This window comes from Petaurus breviceps, unplaced genomic scaffold (assembly GCF_028583685.1).
Source record: "Petaurus breviceps papuanus isolate PSGF00001 unplaced genomic scaffold, PetGlider_PUasm1.0 221, whole genome shotgun sequence".
In the NCBI taxonomy this organism is placed as follows: Eukaryota; Metazoa; Chordata; class Mammalia; order Diprotodontia; family Petauridae; genus Petaurus; species Petaurus breviceps.
Genome location: NW_027185877.1, coordinates 10,523,446 through 10,550,686, shown reverse-complemented (window position 1 = coordinate 10,550,686; position 27,241 = coordinate 10,523,446). Strand labels below are relative to the sequence as shown.

The window sequence follows — 27,241 nt, the reverse complement described above, 5'->3', positions numbered from 1 at the left end:
TGGGAGCCAGCAGTTGTAGAGGGCTGCACAGTAGGAGAAGGGGGTGGATCATCAGGGGGAGAAGTAGACCTATTAGACCAGGTCATTACGGGGAAGGTCATTCGTACATCTTGTACATTTTTGGTGCTGGGATTTTTTTATCTTGGGCTTGCGGGGAGGCCCCTTTTGGCGCGGGGCAAAAAGGGGGGGGGGCAACTGCAGGGCCCAAAGGTGAAAGGAGAACAGAATTGTGAAGCGTTTTTTGCAGGGAAGAGAGCTCAGTGGAAAGCTGGACGAACTGCTTCTGGAGGTCAAGGACCTCGCGGAGATCATTAACCTGAGTGGAAAGTTGATTCCTAGCAGCCGTCAGGGTAGAAGGGGATAAAGCAGGAGGGAAAAGAGAGGGCGCACAGGTCTGGACTGCATAAGGGGGGGGTTCTGCAAAGGGCTTGAGTTGAGGAGGGGCCGGTCTGGGTCATTATAATGAGCCGCCTCGTCTTCTAGATCTGCCACATCTTCAGGATCTAGGGTGTCGTCGTTGGATGTTTTTGTGAATATGGGAAAGTTCAGGGAGTCGACTGCTGGCCGTGTCTCCTCAGGGAGAGGGGGATAAAGGGGTTCTTTCGGGGCTATGGGCATGTCTATTACCATAGACGGGGGCCGAGAGGGCTCTTTGCCGGCGGAGGGGCAAGGAGGCCGAGGAGGCTGCTCGGGACAAGGGGCGGAGGCAGGACTCCGAGACTGACAGTAATTGTTGCTTATTTGGGTCCTTGTGGGCTGCTTCTACAATATCTCTGATGAGGCCCCAATAAGAGAAGACAGTCACAGGGACCGCTTCCGGACCTTCTGTTTGTAATTTTCTGTTTAGATCTTTGCCAACTTTCTGCCACTTGCCAGGGTGAATCTCTGGCCCATTTACAATGAACCAAGGGCAAACATTATCCACAAATAAAAAAAACTTTACTAAATCTTTTTTCTTAACTCTAACTCCCCTTTCCCTGAGTAATGATTTAAGGTCCTTTATAAAGACCTGTTCTTTAGATAATTTTTGACCCATGAATGTGAGACGGACGAATTCAACTTACCGAGGACGGGGGCTCTTAGGCAGCCGGGAGGTTCTTCACCGAAAAAAGGGGTCGCGACGACTTCTCTTCTAGGTACTGGTCCGTCTGGCGAGGGTCCGTGCCTCAGGCCCCACGTTGGGCGCCACTTGTCCCGTCCAGGGACTAGTTCATTCGTGGGGCCAAGGAGGACCCAGCCTGCAAAGGAATGGGTGGGAAGGAAGGAGTGAGACCAAGCGAGTTTGTGTCAAGGTCTGGTTTTATTATGCTAAAGAAAAACATATATACTCTTGGGGGATGAGGAAGTAGAGAAAGGGAGGAGGGAGGGGAGTTTCCATGGGTGGTAACTGAAACTTCTGTGGTTAGGACATCTGGTACTGGAACATTTCGTGGTGGGTCGATTCTCGGAACATGGTACTCGGGGGTGTGGTTTTCTCACAGAGGAAAGGAGAACCCAGCCTAGAGGCGTTGGCTCCCAACATGACCCCATGTTACTGAGCTATCCATATTTTGATTCCTGAGTGCCCTGAGGCAACAATTTGTGGGAAGGGTGTAAAGTTTAGTGTAAAGCATCACCTGATTCGTTTTTATAAATCCAACACCCTGATTTATTAAGCCATCCACTGATGGGGGCCACTTGATGCCAGCATCAAGTGTGAGCAGAGGTGTGAGATGACCTGGGCCAGGTGGGCAGTTTAGGATAGAACTCTGCTTGTTATCTCCTTATTATCTTATCTCAAGATTTTTATAGAGCAAAGAGACAAAGAAGGAAACTATCAGTCGTAATATTCCCATAATGTCAGGTAGACCTTGAAGGCTATCATGTCCTTTCTTTATCTAGTGTTCCTGTACAGGATGAGCAAGAATTCAAGGTGCTCGGTTCTTTGCATGTCACAGGGAGTGGTGAGCCAACATCCTGTTGACCTGGGAGCAGCTTCCAGGAGCTGGCTGCTTCTACCTGCCTAACTTAAGAGTTGGCCCTCAACAATCTACAGGCCCAGCTGCCCCACTAGGAGCAGCAGCACCCCCAAACCTATAAGGTTGGTTTCTTAAATGTTTCTTGCACTGATCCCAACAGTATTAGTGTCAGATCTTCTGCAACACCTTCAGCTCTTTGCCATCGGTCAATCGCAATATTAAAAAGAGGAAAAATAGGGAGCCCAAATACTCCTGAGTGCCTCTTAAATTTATAAGGGAAAATAAAGTGTTCTTGAAAATAATGGAGGGGACAGCTAGGTGTCACAGTGAATAGAGCACCAGCCCTGGAGTCAGGAGGACCTGAGTTCAAATCCAGCCTCAGACACTTAACACAAAAACTAGCCTGTGTGACCTTGGGCAAGTCGCTTAACCCCAACTGCCCTCCAAAAAGAAAAAAAAATGGAGGAAGAGACAGAAGGGAATCTTCATTAATGACTGCCAGGGGGCTGAAGAGTAGAAGAATGTCACAGGGTAAGGAGGGGTGAGATGTTGGTCAGGGGAGACCTGGATCAACCGCTCTTACATAAAGAAGAAAGAAAGGACCTTCGGAACTTTGTAGCTGTTACAGGTGTGATGCTTTTTTTCCAAAATGTTAGGTAGACTAATTACTTATAGGCCCCCAGATCACTTGGAGTGGCTGAGTCTTGTGGACACAAAGATCAGCTCCCTGATACTCCCTGAATTTTGCTTTCTTAATTCCTGATCAATTATTACTGTGTGGGATACAGAAACCCAAATTGGTTACTCAGAGACCTCTCAAAATGAAGGTAGAAAGTTTTATTAGAATCTCAGGAGAAGCAGGCGGTCCAGTCTCTGGGACAACACCGAGAAAGAGAGAAGGCAGAGGTACCGAAGCTAAAGCTGAGTTAAATAAGCAAGGGTTACACACCCCTCCCAAACATTAACCTAATGAGGCTCTAATCTTGTGAGATAACATACATAATATATGAGGTCCACTACCAATTGAAGTGACAACCTCACAATACTGAACCCCCTTCAGTCTAACCTAGATACATCCTTATCTGGGCCTGGGTAACCCAAGGCCACTGTCTGTTTCCTGATCATCAAATCCACCTGCTGCTGCCAGCTACTTCCGTTCTACATTGTTTCATTTTAGTATTATTATCTAGGAGTTCTCTGGGAACTCAACTTCCTCCCAAGGCTACTGTCTCAACTCCCCCAAGGCTATTGTCTGTTACTTTTTATCAGTAGTCTAGTTCAGCAATTCTTGCAGTTCTGTAGAAACTTAACCCTTTGTTACCTCTCACACTATCATTCCTTTCCCCAAACTCCCTAAACTAGAAACACCTCTAATTTGGTTTCAATAGTTAATCCAATTAATTGTATTAATACTCAATAGTTCTTACATTACCTTGAAATATACAATGACTTACATATATACAGGGAAACAATACTGAACTTCGTTACAAAATACAAGGAAGTAATAAGAATGTATATATGATATTCAGAATGGGGAAACTTCACTGCAAGTCATTCTACACATTACTCTGACTTTTCTGATTGGCAGCTTCTTCAGCCATTCACCTGAGCTGAGCCCTTTGGATCTCCATGCCCTGTCTCCCCTCTGAAAAAATGAGCCAATTTATATTTGGATTATGGTTGTTCTCACAGAACCACAAAGACTCAAATATTGGAAAGAATCCTGAGCTCTTTTTTATTTTATTATTAATAATAATTTTAATTAAATTGCAATATATTATATATTCATTTCTATAATTATAGGATGTTAACATATAAAAAATTAACAAAAATATTTGTGTTAATATTTTAATTTAAACTTCATGAAAAGTAATCCCCTCAGTAACATACTGGATAAATGGTCTTGTAGTCTTTGCTTGAGGAACTCTTGTAAGGGGAATCCATTGCCTCTAGAAGCATTCCATTCCAAATTGTTATAGCTTTTATTGTTGAAAAGTTTTTCCTAAAGTTTAAAGCCTAAATTTGATTCTCTGTAATTTCTTTCTTTCTTTTTTAAATGGGAGAGTCAGGGAAATGGCTAGTCTTTTACTGGAGGGAAGAAAACATAACACATCTCAAGTAAACCAGTTCAGGGGCCCAGTGGTTAAACTGGTGGTATAGCAGCTTGTAATGGGTTCCACAGTTAGGGCAACACTGTCTTGCCTTTGTGTAGCTAGAACCAGATGGCCGCACTGTTGTCCTCTTCACAGATACAGCCCACTATTCTCTTGGCAGTGATGGAAGGGACCAGGTTGAGCTCTCCTTAGTCCCTGGAGCTGCCTTTGGGGTAGCATATTGTATGGATCCAAATCATTCCTTGTAGCCCTCATAATTTCTCTCTCCAAGCCAATAGCCTGCTCCTCTTCAGAAGGAATACCTCCTCTGGTCACCATGGAGCTATTTGCCATCTGAGCAGGGCCACAGGCCTCAAGGTCTGGCCTGTCAGTGCCCCAGCACCCTGCAGTAACCTTCAAGCCATTGTGTCTGATACAACTACCACGGGTTGTAACAGTGGTGCTGGATCGTTTATAATTTCTACCCATAGTTTTTTATTCTACCCTCAGTGAACAAGCTGAACAAGTTTAGACCTTCTTCAATGTGATAAGCCTTCCTGTGCTCCAAGACAACTATCATATCATTTTCCCTGCCTTCATCACCACCCTCAGCAAAAGGGAAAATTAACAGTCAATTGTACTTCAGGTGACTGAAGGAAAAGACTCTGGGAAGAAGTCAACTTGAGAGGAGCTGGCAGTTTCTATCATGTTCCTATCCCTAGCTTGCTGTACTAGAGACTTTGAGAAACTCCTTTTTGGGTGAAATCTAGGACTCTCTTCATTGAGTTACTTTGTTTCCAATGAGAGAAAGCCTTAACTCTGTATTTCTGCTATACATTCTCCTGTGTATTCTTTCTCTGATTTCTATTTTGCTACTAATTTGGATGAATAGGTTTCTTTAATAATTATTATGTACATTCATTGTGGAATTAGAATTTGGTGGGGAGGGAGTCAAGCCTTGGATATAAAGCTTGAGTTCTACCTTCCTTCGAATAATGAAATGGATGAGAAAGTAGGTAGAACCTGAAAATCATATCCCTAGACTAGCAATTTAAGGAGAGAGATATAATTCTAACCTAGTATCCTCTCTCATGGGAGGAATTTGTACCACTGCACTATCCACTTTTCCTTCTCCTTCTATGCTGTTGCTTGTTTGTTGAGGTTTAGGGTTGGTAGAGCAGGTTCAGGCTTGAAAGAATTCACTTAGACCTTCTCTGTAGTCATTGGGAGCTTTTGACACAAAAGCAGTATGGTTCTCCCAGCAAGAAAGCTAACTAAGACCCCATTATTTGGGGGAGTTATACTTATATAGAGGTTTCAGAATGGTGATATAGTTTTAGAGGTTTTTATGATTAGGGACAGGATGAGAAAGGTGGATGACACAAGATAAGGGAGACCGGAGAAATTTTATGACCCAGGATGGGGGGAGGTAAGAAATTTTATAGTCCAGGATAAGGGGGAAGTTTTTATGGAATTTCAAGATAAGGGGAAGAGGCTTTAGGATGCTTTCAGGTTAGAGAATAAGCTAGGGCCTTCACAAAGTACTGGAAAAGTACATCTTAACTCTTAACAGCACTGTTTGTATATGTATCATTTTGAACAGTGAATAGGTCAGAGATGTTAAGGGGAGAAAAGGAGAAATAAGCATCATTCCTGGGAACCCCCTTTGATGAGGTATGGGCTCTGGGAGCCCCATTGACATCTGCTTGAGTCCTTGAGGTACAGGCTCTGGGAACCTCCCTTGGGCTCTTGATTAAATCGTCTTATTTGATGAGGCATTTTACTAACTGCTAACTACTAGACTAGTTACTAGCCTAGCCCTCCATTGTTCATCTACCTCCCACTCATTGACCTCATTAACTCCTCCTGAAGACCCTTCCCAAACTCCTCCTCTGGATCACCCCTAGATTCCTCCTACAAACTTCTGCATATAAGACCCCATCTCACACCATGGAAGAATGAGAATGCCATAGAATGCCATGTGTGAGAGCCATAGAATGCCATAGAAGAGAGAGAGCTCTGTGAGAGCACCGTAGAATTTTCTAGCACAGACTTACTGTGTCTAATGCAAGTAAACTTTTAATAAATTTTACTTTTCTTTGGCTGAGATTACACGAGTCGAATTCATTTGGCAGGACCCTACAGAGTTGGTATTTTGGGGTCTCCAGAGCAACCCTAACCCTCTTTATGGGTAACCTCTTTGTAGCCACAGCCTTTTCCGAAAAATCCTCTATGGTATTGTCTCTAGAGATGGGTGTGGTCCAGGCAATGAATGACTTCAATCTGGAAAGGTAATTGGATCATCACATCAAGGAGAGTGGCAATAAGATTCCCATGAAAAATGGCTATTCTAGAAAAGATGAGGAATCTCCTGTTTTTTCCATATTTGCTCTTTAGAAAGAAATATTCCAAAGGCATATTTAGAATCAGCATAGATATTGTAGGAAGCCCCTTTGACAATATGAAAAGCCAGGGTTACAGCAACAAGCTCTTTGACTTGTACAGTTCATAGGGGGATATAATGGCACAGGAAGCTATTAAGGAGCTATCAAGATCTTATTTATAGTACCCACTTATGGTTCTTAGTGGGAGTATCTTATCTATTAAATTATCTCAGAACCTGACAGAAAGGGAAAGGACTTGAAGGCTTATGTCTTATGTGGATCTCCAAACTAGTCCTAAGAGACAGGCAAAAAAGTAAGAGGATTCAGGATGTTACGGCTTTTTGATGACATGAAAGAGGTAAAATCGTCTCTCTATAAATATGGTGATTATGAATTTTTATGGAAGAAAAAAGATTCCTTTAACCCAGAGGCATCAAACAGGAGGTCTAGGCACATGCAGCCCACAACACTCCCGAAAGCTGGAATCTGACCTGAATTAGGTTAAAATATTTAACAAAATAAAAAATATAATAAGACATAGATAATGTTAATATGTAGTTTACTAAGTGAATATGTGCCTACAGGGAACTTTATGTATGCTTTAGTGTTCTCCCCCCTATTTAGTGTGTATTTCCCTCCCTCCTCAAGCCAGATTCAATAGGAATAAGGTTGACCCATTCCCTTTTGCCTTCCTATTCTTCCCCTCCATTGTAACCATTTTCCCTTGCCTCTTCTGTATGAGATAGTTGCCCCACTCTGTCTCTCCCCATCTCCTCTCATTATATCCCTCTCACCTCTTAATTTCACCTTTTAAGTATCATCCCTTCCTGTTAAATTGGTCCCGTGCCCTCTATGTATACCTGTAAACATATATACACACATTCACATATGTATTCATATGCCTGCATACCCTCATATAAAGACACACACACACACACACACATATATATATATATATTTCTAATCCCTTCAACTACTGAGAAAAGTTTCATAAGTTACAATTATTGTTTTTCCATGTAGGAAGGTTAATAGTTCAACTTTGACCAAGTGGCTCAGCAAGCAAGAGCACCGGCCCCAGTGCCGGGACGACCCGGATCAAATCCGGGCCCAGACACCCAGCACCACACCCAGAAACAACAACTGGCCGTGCAACTCCGAGCAAGCCACTCAACCCCAATTTCTCAAAAAAAAAAAAAAAGTTCAACTTTAATAAGTTCCTTATGATTTCTTTTCCCTGTTTACCTTCTCATGCTCCTCTTGCTTCTTGTATCTGAATGTCAAATTTTCTATTCAGCTCTGGTTTTTTCAGCAAGAATTCTTGAAAGTCCTGTATTCCTCGGAATGACCATATTTTCCCCTGAAACAGGATACTCAGTTTTGCTGGGTAGGTGACTCTTGGTTTTAATCCCAGCTCCCTTGACCTCCGGAATATCACATTCCAGGCCCTTCGATCCCTCAGTGTAGAAGCTGCCAGATCCTGCGTTATCCTGATTGTGTTTCCACAATATTCAAATTGTTTCTTCCTGGCTGCTTGTAATATTCTCTCCTTAATCTGGGAATTCTGGAACCTGGCTATAATATTCCTAGGAGTTTTCTTTTGGGGATCTTTTTCAGGAGGTGATCGGTGGATTCTTTCAACCTCTATTTTGCCCTCTCGTTCTAAAACATCAGGGCAGTTTTCTTTGAGAACTTCCTGGAGAATGCTTTCCAGGCTCTTACTTTGGTCATGGCTCTCAGGCAGTCCAATAATTTTTAAATGATCTCTCCTGGATCTATTTTCCAGGTCAGTGGTTTTTCCCATGAGATATTTCACAATGCCTTCTATTCTTTCATTTGTTTGGATCTGTTTAACAGCATCTTGATTTCTCATAAAGTCATTAGCTTCCATTTGCTCCAATCTAATTCTGAAGCAATGATTCTCCTCAGTGAGCTTTTGAGATTCATTTTCCATCTGGCAAATTCGACTTTTTAAGGCATTCTTCTCCTCATTGCCTTTCTGAGCCTCCTTTGCCATTTGAGTCAGTCTGTTTTTTAAGGTATTATTTTCTTCAGTCAGGCTGTTGACTCTCATTTCATAATTTTCTTGCATTGTTCTCATTTCTCTTCCCAGTTTTTCCTCCACTTCTCTTATCTGCTTCTTAAAGTCCTCTATGGCCTGTAACCAGCTTGTATTTTCCTTTGAAGCTTTTGGTGCAGGAGTTCTGACTTCACTGATTTCCTCCTGTTCCATGCCTTGCTCCTTCTTATCCCCAAAATAGGATTGTAATGTTGGAATCTTCTGTCTGCTTTGTTTCCTTTGCCTGCTCATTTTGCCACTCAATGATTTGACTTTTGGGCTTTTTGCCACAGTAGGACTCTGCCACAAGACAGGGGAGTTTTCATCCCAAATGCTGGGGTTTTCTCAGCTGCCAGAGGTATTAGATGAGTGCCCTCTCTGAGGTCTCCACACACTCTAGCAAGTTGGACACACACCCCAGGACCTCCACCCTAGACTGCAATCCAGATCCAAGCAGGTTAAAGCAAGAGTGATTACCCCTCAGACTGGTGCTTGGTCCCCCTACACTCTGCAGGCCAGGAGCTGAAGCCACCACGTGGCGCTGTGTAATATAATGTGATGTAATGCCAAGAAAAGGCAACTTCCCAAGGTTCAAAATACCAGCATAGGTGCTCTCCATTTTATTCAGTGAGCAACCAAGAACAGAGAAGATCAAAACATGACATCATTCCAAATACAGCATTTACTAAATATGATTAAATAATCTCCAAGGACTACCCCACCCCAGGACCTTCCAATCATTCAATCAATTACAGTCCCTGGTCTAAATACTTCTCCACCCCTAGGCTATACCTTTATTTGTCAATCACAGAGCACAAAAAGGTCAAAAGTTCCCCACCCCTGGATCTCAATTGAATCTACCCCAGAGTTACATCAAGTTTAAACACAGCATTTAATACCCAAATGGAGGTCTTTTCTTCATCTTGGCTCGAGGCAAGTTCTCAGCAATCTTAGTTCCTAGGGAGACAAGGCTTAGCAAGGCCACAAGATATGTTGCCAGTCCCTTCATTAATTCATCCTCTGTCTGTAGAACAGTCCTAGAATCCCTGAAAACATTAGCAAAGCCCTCTCCCAGGATTTCTGTAAACATACAACAAGAAAATCCTTCTTCAGGGCTTCTGAACCAACAGAAAGGTTCCCAGAGACCCCTGCAACAACAGCACTGTCCTTCACCAGTGGACAGTATTCACTCTGTCTGCAGGACAGTCTCCAGACCCCTGCAACAACAGCACTGTCCTTCACCGGTGGACGTATTCACTCTCTGTCTGCAGGACAGTCTCAGGGCTTCTTAGCCAACAGCCAGGTTCCAGGACTTCTTCAACAGGACTGTCTTTCACCAGTGGACAAATCTGGCAAAACAACATCAAAACAGACAGACAAAGTACCAGCAAAACAGCCATGTCTCCTCAGTCCTTGGCAGCTCTGGGGGCAGGTCTCAAAAGTTCAGGGCGATTCAAGGTGGCCCCCAGCAATTCTCTTAGTCTCTCTCTTCCTCCTCGAGGTGCTGCTTCCAAAAAGTTCTTCTGTCTCTCCAAATCTACATCACCAGCTCCTCCCAGTTCAGGACTTTCTTTTCACATCAACAAGTCCATCCCACAGGTGGGATTAACAAGCTCTGGGTTTTAACACAATCAATTTATTGAAAACCAAGCCAATACAGGGGGAATCTTTAAATGCCATTACTATCACACGCTGGCAGGCTGTGCCGTCGTCTCAGAGGTTTCTTGCCCCGGGGGTAAAAGCCACACACTCCCACTTACTGGGTCCCAAAGTCCAGAATGCACTGGCCTTTCACCTTGTCCTTCGAATCTATGTGTTGATAAATCTGGAAACTGGCCACAGCTGCTGCTGATCTGGAGTCCCTCTGGCTGGTGGCTGGTCAGGCCCGCCCTGGGGCTAAAGCCTCAGCGTGGGGCTGGGCTCGGCTCCCAGATTGCTGCCCTGGCCGATTCCTGCCGGCCTGCTGGGCTGTTCTCAGCGGGAAGTTAGCTTCTCTGTGTCATTTTGTGTGTTCTGCAGCTCCAAAGTTTGTTTAGAGTCCCCTTTTTACATGGACTGGGGAAGGTGGAAGCTGGAGCTGCAGGAGGGTCGTGCTTCTACTCCACCATCTTGGCTCCGCCCCTGGCAATTATAAATTACTAGATAAAGGTGAGGGATCGTCATTACCCAGCTCCTGGGAAATGAGGGGGTAGATTTTCTCAGAGGAAGCGTATATTTTTAATGAACTAATGTTATTTAGCATAACTTTTTGTTTATTTTATATTTTTATTTATATTTTATTCTTATTTAGCATAATATATGCTAAAGAAGCATATATTTTATATCATCACTATGATGAGGCCCCCAAGAAGGGGAAGGTTTTGGTAAGAAGGCCAGAGAATACTGAGTTGGTTATGGTGAAAGAAGAGCCTTACTATCAATTTAGGTTCCATACAAGAGGTTTATGACCTTTTAGCCACTTTCCTACAGATGACCCTAAAGCAGGAAGAATCATTGATTGTGCCAGAAGTGTCCATGCTGTAGCTCTAATATTATTGGAGTTGCTTCTCCTGAGTGTCACATTCTCAGATCAGGAGAACTAGGGAAGGCTGTAGTTCTGATGTTCCTGGTGCTGCTCTGGTGTATCATTACCACTTTGTAAAGAATTGCAAAGATTTATCATCATCCATGACATGGACCAGATTGTAAGATATAGCTCTTCAAAGGGGTGGTGTATGCATAAAGTGGGAATAAGTATATTAATTTAGGATAAGCAACTCAGTTTTAAGCCTCTATTTTTTGATTAAATTATTAATGTAAGTTGTTATTTTTAAACAATATAAACACTTGGTAAACAAATGATATATATGTTTGTCCCAGATTTGGTAAAGAATTGCTAATGATTAGGGGCGGCCAGGTGGCTCAGCAAGTAAGAGCACTGGCTCCAGTGCCGGGATGACCTGGATCAAATCCAGGCTCAGATACTCAGCACCACACCCAGAAATAACTGGCCGTGTAACCTTGAGCAAGTTACTTAACCCCGGTTGCTTTAAAAAAAAAATTATGATTAGGAAATTATTTAGGGGCGGCCAGGTAGCACAGCGAGTAAGAGCACCGGCTCCAGTGTCAGAACGACCTGGAGATCAAATCCAGGGCTCAGACACTTAGCACCCACCCAGAAACACCTGGCCGTGTAACCTTGAGCAAGTTACTTAACCCTGATTGCTTAAAGAAAAAAAAAAAGGAATTGCTAATGATGTGTTTGTTCTGAGTCTGCTAAACAACTGACTGCTAATGTCCTTAGCTTTAATCGATAGTTTTCTTTTTTCATAAACTTAATCTATTGCCAATCAGAACTTAGATATAATTCATAAACTCCCAAAGAGAGAAATATAAAAAAAAACATTAGCCACCCCAGACTGCTCCTGGCTTGTGATTAGGACAGACTTATGTGTTCTTGATGGGGTGCTTGGGATCTGTGTTTGTAATATTAGTTTGTAACATCAGTTTGTAAAATCAAATTCCCGCCCCCACCCAGCCTCAGAGCATTAACTCTGCCCCTTCCCCCTGCTTCACTCTGCCAAGCAACAACCCATGAATTGTTATCTCTGCTTGGAGCAATAATTAGCTATACCTATGAATCCTTCACTAAACCATCTATAAACATTTTAGCTTAGGCAAATGTTATCTGCCCTTAGTAAAGTGGCCAGCTGCACCATGAATCCTTCAAGGCACTATCTATAGGTTAACTCCTTAGCCAATTATACACATACTGAGTCTCCATTAGCCTTGGTTCCCAACATCCATCTTGTCAAACATGACACTGATAGGTGGCAGACTGGGCTCTTCTCAGTCAGCCCTTGACCGCTAGCTGACTTAGTGAAGTTTCAAGCCAAAAACCACACCTCCAGGTAGCCCCTCCTTGGGCTATTTCCCAGTGGATTATGGGCAACACTCCTTCGAAGTTGATATTAAAAGTACATGTTCCTTTAAGCACTGACCACCCCTTAACTCCTCCCTAATCCCACCTTTACTCACCTAGTTAGCTTAATTGACATTTAATTTACAACATAAACTCCTTAAAACTATGCCTATGTCTTCTTTAAGTTTGCACGTTCTCTAATAGCTCTTGTCTGCTGTAAAGTGTAATGATAAACTTACAATTCTGACTCCAAGTCTGCTTGGGCCTACTGAAATTCTTTTCCAGACTGAATGGAAGGCATTCTAGTCTTTGATAAGGATCAGAGTTCCTGTATAACTTATTGCCATCCCCCATCATTCTTGACACTTGGAAATTCAAGCATCCTGTGTTCACATGAGAGTAGTGCTGATTGATGGAGACTTAGAATTCTAACTTGGAGGGAGACATATGGCCTCTGACTGGTCAAAGAGGGAAACTCAAGAGACATGTTTACCAAGACCTTTATCAATCAGGTTGGTGGTTTGTTTCTGGAGGGTTTAGTGTTTGTATTATTGACTTGTCAAAGTTTGATTCAATGCATTGATATGAGTGTAAGTTTTATTAATATACCATCAACCCTAATAAGCACACATAATGGCAAATCAGATTTTGGGTCCACTATATAATATATTTGATAACAAAGATGGAATATTCTGTAGAGAACTTTGGGGGGGGGTTCCCCGGCCTGATAACAGAATGTTCCCCTCCCCTATACAATTATCTGAAAGGTTATGGAGCAGGTAAGCAGGAGGTCATGTAACCTTTTTTTGTTTATGCCTCCAGATATGATCCTATGATATTGCCCTAATAAATAACTAGCCTCAAGCAAGGGTAAATAGTAAACAAGACCAAGGGAGGTGTAATGGGAATGCAAATTTGGAAGATCTTCCCTGCCCCTAGGCTAAAATGCACCTGAAGCCTGGGGAGGGAGGCTTGTTTTTCAGTAGATACTTCTTCATTGGCCAGTGAGTCAATAAGGTTGTTACATTCTCTGAGCCAGGAGGCTATATAAGCCCTGATGTGTAGCTTTGTTTTGGGACTCACTTTGAGAAGTGTTCTGTGATTTGATCTGAATTCTGGGAAGCCGTTGTTTGTTGAGAGTCCCCTGGCTTTGAAACCCAGATGTTGTTTGGTATGGATGTAATGGTTGCACAGTTTGGAAAGCTGTGTACTTGATCTGTTTCTGTCTTGATAATACTGTCTGTATATTCTGAAGTTCGGGGTGCTGACCTTTTTCCCCTGAACGAGGTAAACAATACATATCTGTATTGTTATATAATACAAGGTAAACGATACATATCTGACTGATTAAAGTAAACTTGTTAACCCATTTTGAGGTGCTTTCCTTTATCAAAGCAGATCCAAGAACCTGTATGGGCAGCAAACCCTGAGGACACGTTTGGGGTGCTTGCTGCTACAGGAGGGTACTTGTACATTGTCTGTTGTATCTTTGGCTCTTATGAAATGGTACTGTAATAAACAGACTATTGATTATGATGGGGTGCTTGGGATCTATGTTTGTAAAATCTATTTGTAAACTCAATTTGTAATACCAATTTGTAACATTAGTAATGATGGGGTGCTTGGGATCTATATTTGTAACATAAGTCTGTAAAACTTTGTAACAACAATTTGTAAAACCAGTTTGTAAAATCACACTCCATTCCCCCCCTCCCCCAGCTTCAGAGCAATAACTCTGCCCAGCAACAACTATCTCTGCTTGGAACAATAACAAAGTATTCTTATGAATCCTTCACTAAAGTATCCATAAACATTCCAGCTTAGGCAGCTATTATCTCCCCCTTGTATAGTGTCACTGCCCCCATGAATTCTTTGGTACCCTATCTCTAGGTTGACTCCTTGGCTGCCTCAATGAATCCTTTGGGACCATATCTCTGGGTTAACTCTTTAGCCTATACTGAGTCTCGGTTAGCCTTGGTTCCCAGACATTAATCTTGTCAAACATGACACTGATGGGTAGCAGACTGGGCACTTCTCTATGAGCCCTTGACCAATAGCCGACTTAGTGACATTTCAAGCCTAAAGCCACACCTCTAGGCTTTTTCCCAGTGAATCATGGGCAATCTGCCTGGGCAGTTACATTAAAGATGAAAGTTCCTTTAAACACTGTCCCCACCTTAACTCCTCCCTAATCCCACCCTTAATCACCTAGTTAGCATAATTGGCATGGTTCTACTATGGATGATTCTATATAAATATTAATTCTACCCCTTTAAGGTTGCAAGTCCCTTAAGGATCCTTGCCTGATGTAAGGCTTATAATAAGCTTTTACAACTCTGACTCCAATTAGGCTTGAGTTGAATTCTTTCCAGACTGAATCGAAGGCTTTCTGGTCTTAGATAAGATCAGAGTTCCTGCTGAACCTATTGGGAGCCATCCCTCATCAATTACATCCCTATGTAGTTATTCTCACCCCTCGATAGCCCACCAATTGTGCTGGCCAAAGTAATATGTTTGTAATGTCCCCTGAAAAGGGAGTTTAGAGCTTTAATGAAAGATGTTGAGCCACAAGGCTTTATCTTAGGAAGATTTCTTGGGAAGATCCTCTTAGATCTTCCATTTAAGGAGGGGGCCCAGGGTAGCCACTTCATCATTTCCTACTAGGTTGCTGTCTTGAACTTTATCTTTGCTTCCAGAAACTTAACTTTCTGAAAGATCACATCAACTTTGAAACTCACACCTTCTAAGAACCCTTTCTCCCATCTCCAGGACCCTTCCCTTTCTCTGATTAGAGAAGGTGGTAATAGTGAGGGTGGTAATAGTGAGAGGGAGGGTCATCCTCAAAGCAACTATCTCATAATATTCTACCAGTTGCAGGACTTCATAATGCCCCCTGGGTTACTGTCTCCACCTTTTGTTTTCCTCTGTATCCCCAGTGCTTAACACATAAGAGCAGCTTCATAAATGTTTATTAACTGACTCTATTCCCAATTCTGGCCAAGTTGGGAATTCAGAAAGACAAATAAGAGGGAAAGAGAGCCTGCTTCCATTTGTAAAAATGTATTGTATTAGGAACTAAAAAGAAATAAAATTTGTTTCAAAATTATGATGGGGTGTGGTTTGAATGTTTTCCTATATGCTGCAATTTCTTAGTGGATTTTAGGTGGCTCCTTACAATTGTTAAAAATAGAAACTTTGTGAAATTTGCATTTAAACAACACCTAGTTCCCTCTCTCACTCTTTCCAGGAGTGATTTTTATTACTTTAGTATTAGAGGGACTAGAGGATGCTCAGTCTTAAATAGAGCCATAGTCACTTTATAAGTTTTGTCTTCAGTGGCTCCAAAAATAGAGAGGAAGGGGGAAAACAGTTTTGCAGTATACATTTCTGGATCTTTATCTGGTGATTAAGGACCACCTAGTGTTTTTCTTCCAACTTGGAAAGGAAGAAAAGTTTAAGTAAAAAAATGAAATAATTTGGGAAAAGGCAAAATTTCATTTTAGAAAAGCAGTGTTGGTTGCCAACAAACACAGAACTGAAAAAGTTTTAGAAAGAAGTTTAAGTCTTTGGGAAGAGCTGAAACAGGTGGTTTGCTCCCCTTGATTCTTGGTTAAGCTTTACATGATACTAAGTTCAAACAAATTCATGATGAGGAAACACTGGCTGTTTGGCTAGCCCAGAAGCAGTTTCCAGATAAAATAGGGAGTTTTACTTGAGAGGTATAACAAGAAAAACTCCTACATTCCATGTAGCAATTTCTTGCTCGCCTGGAAGGTTTCTGGGGTCAGCATAACCTGGACATCCTGAGTTAAGCATTAAACAAATCTGGTCTCTAAGTAACAAGTCTGGTCTTGATGGGGGAGGGGATCCCTATAGGTTCAGCAGATAATCTGATCTTATCCAAGACCAGAAAACCTGCAATATTGTCTGGAAAGAATTCAAGGTCTCAGGCTTAATTGGAGTGAGAGTTGTAGAAGTTTATTGTTATGCTTCCATGAGAAGCGGGCAAGAGTCCTTTAGGGGACCTGCCAGTGAGAGGGGCACATGCTTTTACTTTCAAAGGGTAGGGCTGCCATTGTCAGGGCTGGCCTGACAGGAGGGGCCTCAATGCATAGACAAAGGTCAGAGCTGACCAAGAGGAGCATGTGAATAGATAGTTTAGATAAGATTTGGGCCAGGCCTGAGGAGACCTGAGGATTTGGGCCAGACCGGAGGAGACATGAGGGATTAAGTTAGAACAAAGGAGTCCCAAGGTGTTGCCCAGGCCTAGTTTGGATGGGGGAAGGGGCAGAGTCCGAGGTTGGGAAAGGAATTTTACAGATAACAATTTTACAATACAAATTGCAGTTACAATTTCACAGACTGGTTTCACAAGTTGGTTTCACAAATTGACCTAGACCCCAGGCACCCCATCAGTCTCTCAGCCACACACGGCTAGGTTTAAAAAAATGCAGTAAAGTTTTCCCATTGCAGTTGAGGTCCGACTCCAGTAACAAGTTTGGGGAGGGTCTTCAGTAGGAGTCAATGAGGTCAGACTCTAGTAATGAGTTTGGGGAGGGTAGTTAATGAGGTCAGACTCCAGTAAATGAGGGAAGTTGCTGAAGGCTACCTGGAGAGACAGACAATGGTGGGCTAGGCCAGTTCAAGGGTGATAACAATTGATTTGGGTATAGATATTTTGATAGGCTCAAGGGAGGGAAGTTGCTGGACAAAGAAAGGAGGGCTAGGCTAGTAACAAAGATTTGGGCCTAGCTATAATGAAAGGCTTATGGCTTATGGCCATGAAGAAAGGCTTATAGCTTCAGGCAAATGACTCATCAAATGGGAAGATTCAATCTGGGCCTGTACCTCCACAATTTCCAACAGAGATGCTAAATACCTGGCAGGCATCCCAGCTGAGTGCAGTAACCAGATTAAAATACAACTGAGAAATAGTTAACAAAACAGATATTTAACAAAATAAATTAAAATACAATAGAACATAGATTTTTGTGATTTCTGGAAGTTAATATGCAGAGACAGGGATCCTTACTTAAAGGTTTAGTAACTATTTTCATTTGAATTTGACCACACTGGTTTACATGACCAATGTAGTCTTCAGGGAATGACTAAACAGAATTTAACCACCTAGGTAAATTAGAAGCTGTCACCTAAAAAGGAATGCAACCATGAATTTAAAAAGAAACCAAATTGGAAAGTTAAGTATTTAAGTGTTCTTAAAAGAAAAAAACCAAATTAATTTTGATTCCTCAGTAGCAGGTATATAGAATTAGTGATTTTTCTGCCAAATAGGAGACATACAAAGCCTTGATTTTTGTCAGTTATCAGAATCTTCAATATGGGCTGAAAGTCTCAGAATTTACAAAAGTATTGTAGAAAGTTTCAGGAAATTTTAGACCTCTACAACCTTGAGTGTGGACTAAGCTATAACTAGTACATGAGCTCTGATAGACCAGGACCTAAATTTGTTTAGGGATTTGAGTCTCTCCTTAAATTCTCATAAGAGAATAATCACCCCTAACTAGAACTAGTAATTTGGCACAAGCGTGAAGAACAATACATATTGGTTCTATTAGACACTGATTTACAAATAACCATAATACCAGATATGATAAGGTACAGGCTCTGGGAACCTCCTTGAGTCTCCTTGAATCTTCCCATTTGATGAGCCATTTGTATGAGGCCATAAGGCCTTTACTGCGGCTCTGCCCAAACCTTTGTTACTAGCTTGGCCCTCCATTGTCCATTTACTTGAGCTTATCAAAATATCTATACCCAAATCAACTGTTACCTGACCTCATTAACTCCTCCTGAAGACCCTCCCCAAACTCCTTCTCTAGACCACCCCTAGATTTCTCCCACAAACTTTCGCTATATAAGATCCCATCTTGTCCCCGTGTGTGAGAACGCCATTAGAATTCTAGCACAGACTTGCTCTGTGTCCAATACAGGCAAACTTTTAATAAACTTTGCTTTTCTTTGGCTGAGAGAAGACTTAAGTCAAATTCATTCAGTAGGACCTTGTGTGTTGGTACTTTGGGGTCACCAGCACCCCTAAATTTTTCCTATTGTTGTAAAAGACAACCCAAAGGTGAATTTTTGGAAGCTACAAGCATAGGGCCTGGAAGTCCCTTCCTCCATAAAGGAAGGTTTGGGAGTAAACCTCAAAAAACAAAACAAAATCCACAAAAAAGTACCTGAAGTTTTCCCAGAACTGCAAGAATCTGGCTTACACTTCCGGGATGGGGTGTCTGTCCTTGTCCTCCATTCTTCAGAAGCTGCATCCAGGTCCATGTTCTCCAACAAATACACTAAAGAAAAAAAACAAACCCAAGACCGTATTAAATAAATGGATTGGCCTGAGGAAATCTATACAGTAGTTTGTTTTTCCAAACTTAGGAGAAGCAATAATTGGGATGGATGCATTGAGTAAAAACTTTACTCTCTGGCAGAAGCCAAAAATTAATGTCAAATTACTGGTAGGAAGAGCCTTATGGGATCTAGTAATTTTGACTGACAGAAAATCAGTTGTAAATACTCTTTAGTATTCAAAGGAAGAAACACAGAAATTGCTTCAATCTTGAGAACAAGAAAGTATAATTAAGAAGAAGACCAACTAACACTTAGGATTCTCTGGTTTGGCCAGTCAATAAAAGCCACTGAAGAGTGGAGATTTACAGTGACCTATAGGAAACTTAATGCCAAGACTGAACCCATTAAAGAAGCCCTTCCTAATATTTTAGAAATGATTTGTAAACTTTAAAGATATGTTTGACCATGACTTTTTAATTATTGATTTAAGTAATAGGTTCTTTGCAGTACAAGTGGCTGAAAGAATGTCGGGAACAATTTGCTTTCATGTGGCATGGAGCAGAGTAAATAACTTCTTTTATACATTATCACAAGGACATATTAATAGCCTAGTTTTATGCCATAATCTGTATAGACAAGACCTAGATAAAGTTGACATGAGTACTTGCCTTGTTCAATATTACTGAGACAATATTATAATTAGGGGACATCATAAACAAATAAAATTGTAGAAGGATTAACTAAAGATGGAAACTTGCCTTACAAATGATACAGAATGGACAACCATCAGTTAAGTTTCTAGGCATGATTTGGACCTTGGAGGGAGCATCAATTTCCCAACAAGTAGTAGAAAAGATCTTAGTTTTGAAACCCCCAAAGAAGAAAAAGGAAGCACAAAGAACAGTTGGAGTATCCAGTGGGAATTAGTTAACTCAGAGTGAGCAAAAATATTTTGTTTTAAGCTTCCATTTTGTGACTAAGTAGTTATGCAAGTTGTTTTTCTGTTACAAGATAAGCACTTGAATATTATAGTTTGGCAATGAAATGTGTCCCTCAAATGTGGAAAACAAATGGTGTGTGCCCACATATGTATTTGTGTCCCCAAGATTTGGTAAACAACTGCTAATGATGTATGTGTACCAAATCAAATGAATAATTAATAAAACACTTGTTAATGATGCTAGTTTTGGGAATGTCATTTGTAAACTCCCTTAGACAGAACCATAAAAACCTGCAGAGGCCCTTTCTATCAGTCTTCTCCTAGGTTGTGACTAAGAAAGACTCCTATATGCCTGTATTTACACAAGAGCATTTCTAATTAATGGAGACTTGCCAGAATGCCACCGTGAAGGGAGACACACATCCTCTGGTTGGGCAGAAAGAACCTTGTTGTGAGCAGCCAGTGGGAAACATGCTTACTAGTGATGGGGTGCTTGGGGTGCTTGGGATCTATATCTGTAACAGCAATTTGTAAAACCAATTGGCAACATCAGTCTGTAACACCAATTTGTAAAAACCAGTTTGTACAATTATAACTGCAATTTGTATTGTAAAATTGTAATAGCAATTTTTAAAACCAGTCTATAAAATCCCTTTCCCAGCTTCAAACTCTGCCCCTTCCCCCTATCCGAACTCTGCCTGGGCAACAACTTGTGACACCTTTGTCCTAGCTTAATCTCCTCATGTCTCCTTCTGTCTGGCCCAAATCTCATCTCCAAGTTAAACTCCTCAGACTTTTATCTATGCACTGAAGTCACAAGTTCCTCTCAGTCAGCCCTAACTTTTATCTATGCACTGAAGTCCCTTACATCCATGTGGTCAGCCCTGAGAATGGCAGCCCTACCCTTTAAAAGTAAAAGCCTGTGCCCCCTTTCACTTGCAGGATCCTTGCCTGCCGTAAAGCGTATAATAAACTTTTCCAACTCTGACTCCAAGTAAGGCTCAGCTGAATTCTTTCTAGACTGAATCACAGGTTCTGGTCTTAGATAAGATCAGAGTTCCTGCTGAACCTACTGGGAGCCCTCCCTCATCACTAGGAGTTTATGAATCAGGTTGGTGGTTTGCTCCTAGAGGGTTTGATGTTTGTATCAATAACTAATCAATAAAGTTTGATTGCATGGATTGATGACTGTCAACCAGCCCTAATAAAATATATAATGTTAAATCAATTTTACATATGCATAGAATATGCATATTACAGGTAGAAAGGCCTATGATGTCCTGCTTCTAGGAGATCCTTTAGGACCTTGCTACCAAAGGATAGACTATGATAGGACCACTGCTTCCTACAAGCAGCTTTTTTTCCTCCCACCCACTACACGGGAAGGTTTTTGGTAAAAGAAGACAAAGCTTTCCCCTGGTTCTAATTGACTTTGGCTTTCCTGAAGCAGCTTCCTGGTTATCTTGGATTATAATATATACCAGTTACATAGAATCTAGACTTCTCAGACTTGGTGAGTAACTAAAACCACAGAAGCTAATCAGATGTGTTTCCATGAGACATAGAGAGAGGTCAAATCTACCAAAGTTGAAGTTTTACTGTATCCTTCCTTGTTGCATATTCTTGCTGTGTTAGGGAAAAGTAAATGTTATTTTATTAAATGTTGACTGACTAATGAGCATCCCATTTTTTCCCAGAATCTATCCTGAACTAAGAGAGTGCTGATAATGGAGCTGCTCCTCTGACAGATGATGAACTAACAAAAGAGACTGAGAAGGAAGTAGGAGAAGAACTACTAGAGAGTAGTGAAAACTAGAGAAGAAGATATCCAGGAGGGAAGGGTGATCAACAGTGTCAAATGCAGTAGATGAATGAAGACTGAGAAAAGGTTATTAGGAGAGGGTAAAGTTAAGATAGCAAAGTGAGAGGAAACATTTTTACCTTAACTTCCCAGCATAACTCCTCCACAAAAACTTTGACAATATGCCAGACCAAATTCTGAATGGGAAGACCAAAAAAAAAAAAAAAAGACACAGCAAGTTACTTTTCCAGTCCAGGGAACCTAGGAAGATAGACAGAGAGGTCAGGAAACACTGGGGTGGAAACTTGGCAGGAGTAAATTGCAGCAGTGATGGCAGGGATGGGGAGTATTCTAGAACCTAGTTATGAGAAAGTAGTTGAAACAAAACATCAGGGCAGGAAACAACAGGGCAGAAAGAGATCACAACAGATCACAACTAGCACTAGGCACAGAAACGGGTCCTGTTACCAAAATCTGGGTCACAGATTTGGGGAAGAGAGGAGCAGCTGAAAGTGAACCCAGAGTACTACCTGAATAGTGGCACAAAGCAAATTCCAGTTATTAACTGTAAGGCTTCGACAACCAGGAATGTAGCAGTGACTCATTTCTAAATCTTAGCCAAACACATAAGGTTGCAGTAAATAACCAGGGCTGGGGACCATGACCCTCCCAAAGAGGAGCCAGCAGTTCGGTTACTTTGAACCTGAAGATCTTTCCAGCAAGCTAACAGTGACTGACTCCAGTAGCAGTCTACTGAAAGTCACACAATCCAACAGACTCAATTTGCAGAGCTCAGACCAGGAGGATAATGAATAGAACTATCCCTTGATTATACCACTTTGGAAACACTGAAAACTTGTAGGCCCATAGACTCAGCTGTGAAAACAACAGAAGAACATAAAAAGAGAGAAACTCAGGCCAGACATTCTCTCCCTTCACAAAGTAAATAGAGTTCAATACTAACAAAATCCAAAGTCAAGAATAAACAAACTAAAAAAGAAGCCAACCAAAAAAAAGTTATCATGGTAAAGGTGATGAGGTACAGGCTCTGGGAACCCCCTTTGTATGGGAAAGGTAAAAGTGTGGTTTCTCAGAGACTGCAAAAGTAACTCCTTAGGCCTAAGTTTTCATTTTTTATTAGAAATTATGTGACTTTGAAACTTTAGAAATCTTTCTGTATGGTTGCTCTATTCTAGTCAGTCCTTCTCACCCAGCTTACCATGAAAGAGTTAAATTTCTATAGAACTGCAAGAATTACTGAACAAGACTGCTGATGAGGGAGAACAGGCAGTAACCTTGGAAAAGAAGCTCAGTCCCTGGTTCCCAGAAAAACTCCTAGATAATACTAAAAATAATGAAGAATGGAAGGAGCTGGCAGCAGCAGGTGGATTTGACCAATCAAGGGACAGAGAGTAGCCAGTCCAGATAAGAATGTATCAAGGGTAGACGGAAAGGAGGGGTCCAGTATTCTGAGGCTGTAATACACTGATGTGATGGACCTAATGTATTATGTAACAAGATTAGAGCCTCATTAGTAATAATTATGTTAATATCCATAACCCTTGATTATTTAACCCAGCTTTAACTTCTGTACAAGCGGCCTCCTCTCTCTTGGTACTGTCCCAGAGACTGGACTGCCCGCTTCTCTCGAGATTCTAATAAAATCTTCCTACCTTCACTTTGAGAGGTCTTCAAGTAGTCAATTTGGGTTAGGGTCTCCATATCCTACACACCTGGAACTCTCCTTGAATCTTCTCATTTGACCAGTTATTTGCCTGAGGCCATAAGTCTTTCATTATAGTTGGCTCAAATCTTGGTTACTAGCCCAGCCCTCCTTTGTCCAGCTAGCCCCCACCCTTGATTCTCCCAAAATATCTATATACCCTTAAACTAGCCTAGCCCTCCTTTGTCATCTCCAGGTAGCCTCCAGGTACATCCCACCCTTAATCTCTCACTACTGGAGTCTGACCTCATTTGACCCTTCCCAAATCTTCCTCTAACCACCCCTAAAATCCTCCTACAACCTTTCTGTAAATAGGACCCATCTTGCCTCCATTAAGGAGGCACAGACTCACTCTGTGTCTGATTGTGGCCCACTTGTCCAGCACAAGCCTCACAGGTACCGAGGCTCCTTAAGAGTCTACCCATTAAGACCAATCTCTAATAAACCTTGCTTTACTTTGGCTGAGAGAAGACTTGAGTCAAATTCATCTGGCAGGACCTGGTGTGTTGGTGTTTTGGGGTGTCATGCACCCCTAAACCTTAAAGCTCTACATATTATGGTACCCTATACCTCAATAAAGGGAAGCTCAAGATTCAAACATAGAAAAATACGACTTGAAAACATCTACAAGAAAAATCTCAAAGAAAAATGCAAATAGTTCCATATACTCCAAAATATTTATAACAGTGATATTTGTAACACAATATCACTAGCTAAAAACTGGAAACAAAGTAGATGTGATGAGGTACAGGCTCTGAGAACCCCTTTGAACTCTGATTGAATCTTCCCATTTGATGAGGCATTTTGATGAACCCAGGTGTCTCAACCAAAGGTGTCGATCTACGTCCCCAGGTGTGCTGGAGTCAGATCAACTGAGATCCAGCCAATTGTTAAATTTACAGTGAGCAATCTCGGAGATCAGGCAAAGTTATAAAATCAGGACCTGATTTATTTATGTTGTCTAGACTTTGTGATGAAGAAAATGTTCAAACTACAGACTAAGTTTAAAAGAACGTTTATTTTTTCCCCAGGACAGAGGGTTAAATACAATACGGGGCGTCCTTTTCAAGGAGAAGCCAAAATTCTGGACATAGTTAATCAATCGAAATCAGAAACCTTTGCACATAATTAAAGATCCTAACCATGGCCTTTTTACTTTAACCAAGTCCAGTTTTCCAGATCAACATCTTCATTTAAACATTTAAGCTACTTAAATCTTCAGACTTTTGAGCTAAAAAAAATGAAGCTTTAACCCATCTTGAAGGTCTTTACTTTTAAGTAGCCTATATGCGATCAATCAGCAGCTGGCAAAAACTAACACGGGGGTCGCTAGGACCCAGTTCTTCCTATCCCGCCTTGCACTCTTCTGGGGGCGGTCCCGGGGTTAGTCCAGGAGGGAGAGCTCAGGTCTCACTCGCTGGTCGTCGGTGTGGGTGCGGTAGGGCCCCGGAGGTGTTCCTGGACCGCGGCGGGCGGTCCCCTCTGTCCTTGCCTTCACCCCAGGAAGCCTAAGACGGCCCGGCTGCCCTTCCGTGCGTCGGCTTCTCGTGCAGAGCCGTGCTGCTTTGGTGGCCGGCGGAGCAGCGCAGCAATTAGTTCGGTAATGGGCCCTACCCGCGGTCGGAGGGCGTGGGTGAGGGGTGGGGGGAGCGTCGCTTTTGTTCTCCGGGAAGGCGGACCAGCTTTAGGCCCGGAAGGGGGCGGGAGCTGTTCAGGCGGCTCGGGGTGGGGGTGGGGAGAACCTGGAAAGCGGAAGAAGCCCTGACAACCTCGGCCTTCCTTGGTGAGGTCAGTGGGACTGGGTTCGGCGGCTCGATCGCTACGCCAACGCCTTCGCGGTCGGGAGTCGGGCTCCCGCTAAGCCCCGGGGCTGCCCCGAACAGGGAATCGAGCGCCGCGCTGTTTTCGGTCGGATCCCGGAGTGTCTGGCGGAACTGCAGCCCAGGGCCACCGTCAGACGGGAGCCGCTTCCCAGGCGCAGTCCGTGCGCAATCCCGGAGACTTCAGCGGAGGGCGACAGCCTCGGGATCCGTGAGCGCAGAGTCTTCGAGAGGCGGCCGAGAGTGACGGGGATGCTTTGGGAGGCTGGGAGTCAGATACCGGAGGCGAGGCGAACGGTTCTGGCTGGTTAGCGCCGACTTTTCTGAATTTTTCTAATCCCTTCGAGAGAAAAGGCCTCAGGGAAGATTGTATAAAACTGATATAAATAAAGATTGCGCCTACTATTTGCCAGGCGCTTTATAAATATCGCTTGATCCTCGGAGCAACTCTGAGGTAGGTGCTAATATCATTATTAGGTGGGGTAACTGAGGGGAAAAGCGAAGTGACTTACCCAGGGTCACACATTTGAGGTTAAATTTGAAGTCTTTTGACTGGAGGCCCTGCACTGGATACACTGCGCCATCTAGCGATCTAAATAAGCGTTTATAATAGTAATGCTGTGTTTCATTCACTACCTTTACAACTGGGGATACAAAGAAAAAAAAAACAGTTCCTCCTCCCAAGGAACTCTGTCTAATTCGAGAGGCTATGCGCAAACAACTCTACAGACGAGCTGTAGATATGAAAAAGGCAGTGGGGGCTAAACAGTTGGGATTGTGAATCGGGATTTTTTTTAATAAGAAAAAATGAGTATGTCAGTTTTTACTGTTTTGCTGCTCATGTCAAAAAGTCTTTTTGTAATCGATCTATTTATGTTTTATGCATCTCTAAGTGGTGGATCCTTAGGTATAGGAATATAATTTCTGTTTCCAAAAGCAGTTTTTTTCCTTAGGTATTTTTCTATATAAAACCTACCTGTGTCAGATTTACCTCAAGGGACATCTCTTCCCCTAAAGCGGGGTCCTGAGAGTATTAAGTATAGCAATTGGTTCATTAAGCTTTTGAGAGTTTGTTTCAATCATAAGTTTATTACTGCCTAAGTAACAAAATAATTTTTAAAAAGTAGACATAGTATTCATGTTTTGTATTTAGGAGTAGTTTTAAATCAGGGTTGAGCATAGATAGTGTCTCCTGTCATCATTATTTATAAGAAGTGTGTATGTTTGACTCCCCTTTTATAGGGGAGAATTTTGTAGCTGTTAATGTTAAGTTTATAAGGTTTAAAAGAAAGTAATCGTTATTAATCTATAAAAGTAAATGTTAAACTTTAAGGTTTTACATGTAATTCTTACAATTTTGTTTTAAATCTGGATGTGTAATTTTACTGGTGTAATGAAGACTCCACTGAGGAGAGTCCCTCTGGCCAAGTTTAGCAATTTACCCTCTTAGAAGCTAAGAAACCTTCTTAGAGGGCCCTAATAATGTATGGCACATCAAGTCAGTCACAAGGCTTCACTAAATCTCGGTCTCTGTGAAGTGTCCATTAGAAGTTATAGACACCTAAGCCCCTTTCCAGTCACAACCTGCAAGAAGGGACCCCACTAGGGTCCCTGGAAACCACCTGTTAGACCACAGCAGTTGGGGGACTTACACCTGTGTTGCTAGAAACATCACATCCTTGAACTGTTTGTACCCAAGGCTTTGCTAGAAACAGCACCACACTTTGTTGGCTTTCACAGTGGGCTTAAACCCTCTACCTCTGTGTGGTATCACTTGTCTTACTGCAAATTTCGTTGTTAGCCACATTTTGTTGTTAACAACATTTGCGTTCTCTATAAAAACTTGCTTTGCAGATGGCTCAGGGCTGTGTTTCCTAAGTCTTAGGTAGGCAGTCACCAGCTGGCTAATAAACACTCCTGTCAACCTGTAATTGGCATTGCTGTCCTGTTATTGCTTGGTTGTGCACTTCATCCCCTGCTCAGATTCTCTATCGTTTGTTTATCTCTGCTTATTATCTTTAGTTTATGGTAAGACTTTTTTTCTAATTTAACAACAGATAAATTTGTGAGAATAGAGTAATTGTATACATTTTTATTTTTGTTGTTTTTCAGTCATGTCCACTCGTTGCCACACCAGGCCTTTCTGACCAGAGGGATTTATTTTCTGATATCTTGTCTTTTTAGCATTTTAATACTGTCCATGTGTTTTTCTTGGCAAAGATACTGGAGTGGTTTGCCATTACCTTACTCAGT

At 42.1% G+C, this 27,241-nt stretch overlaps 1 protein-coding gene across 4 annotated transcripts in view; it reads left to right on the top strand.

The window, feature by feature from the left end:
* The window catches only part of LOC138166401 (retroelement silencing factor 1-like), a 131,247-nt gene that overhangs the window by 68,151 nt on the left and 35,855 nt on the right, over positions 1 to 27,241 (top strand). Inside the window, exon 1 of one of the 4 annotated variants that reach the window (XM_069094855.1) lies at positions 24,200 to 24,768. The exons of 1 other annotated variant lie outside the window; for it this stretch is intronic. The gene's annotated coding sequence lies outside the window, so the exon portion shown is untranslated. Of the gene's footprint in view, positions 1 to 24,199; positions 24,769 to 24,876; positions 25,443 to 27,241 lie in introns of those variants that run through there. 2 more of the 4 variants (XM_069094850.1, XM_069094852.1) reach the window with 2 other exon arrangements.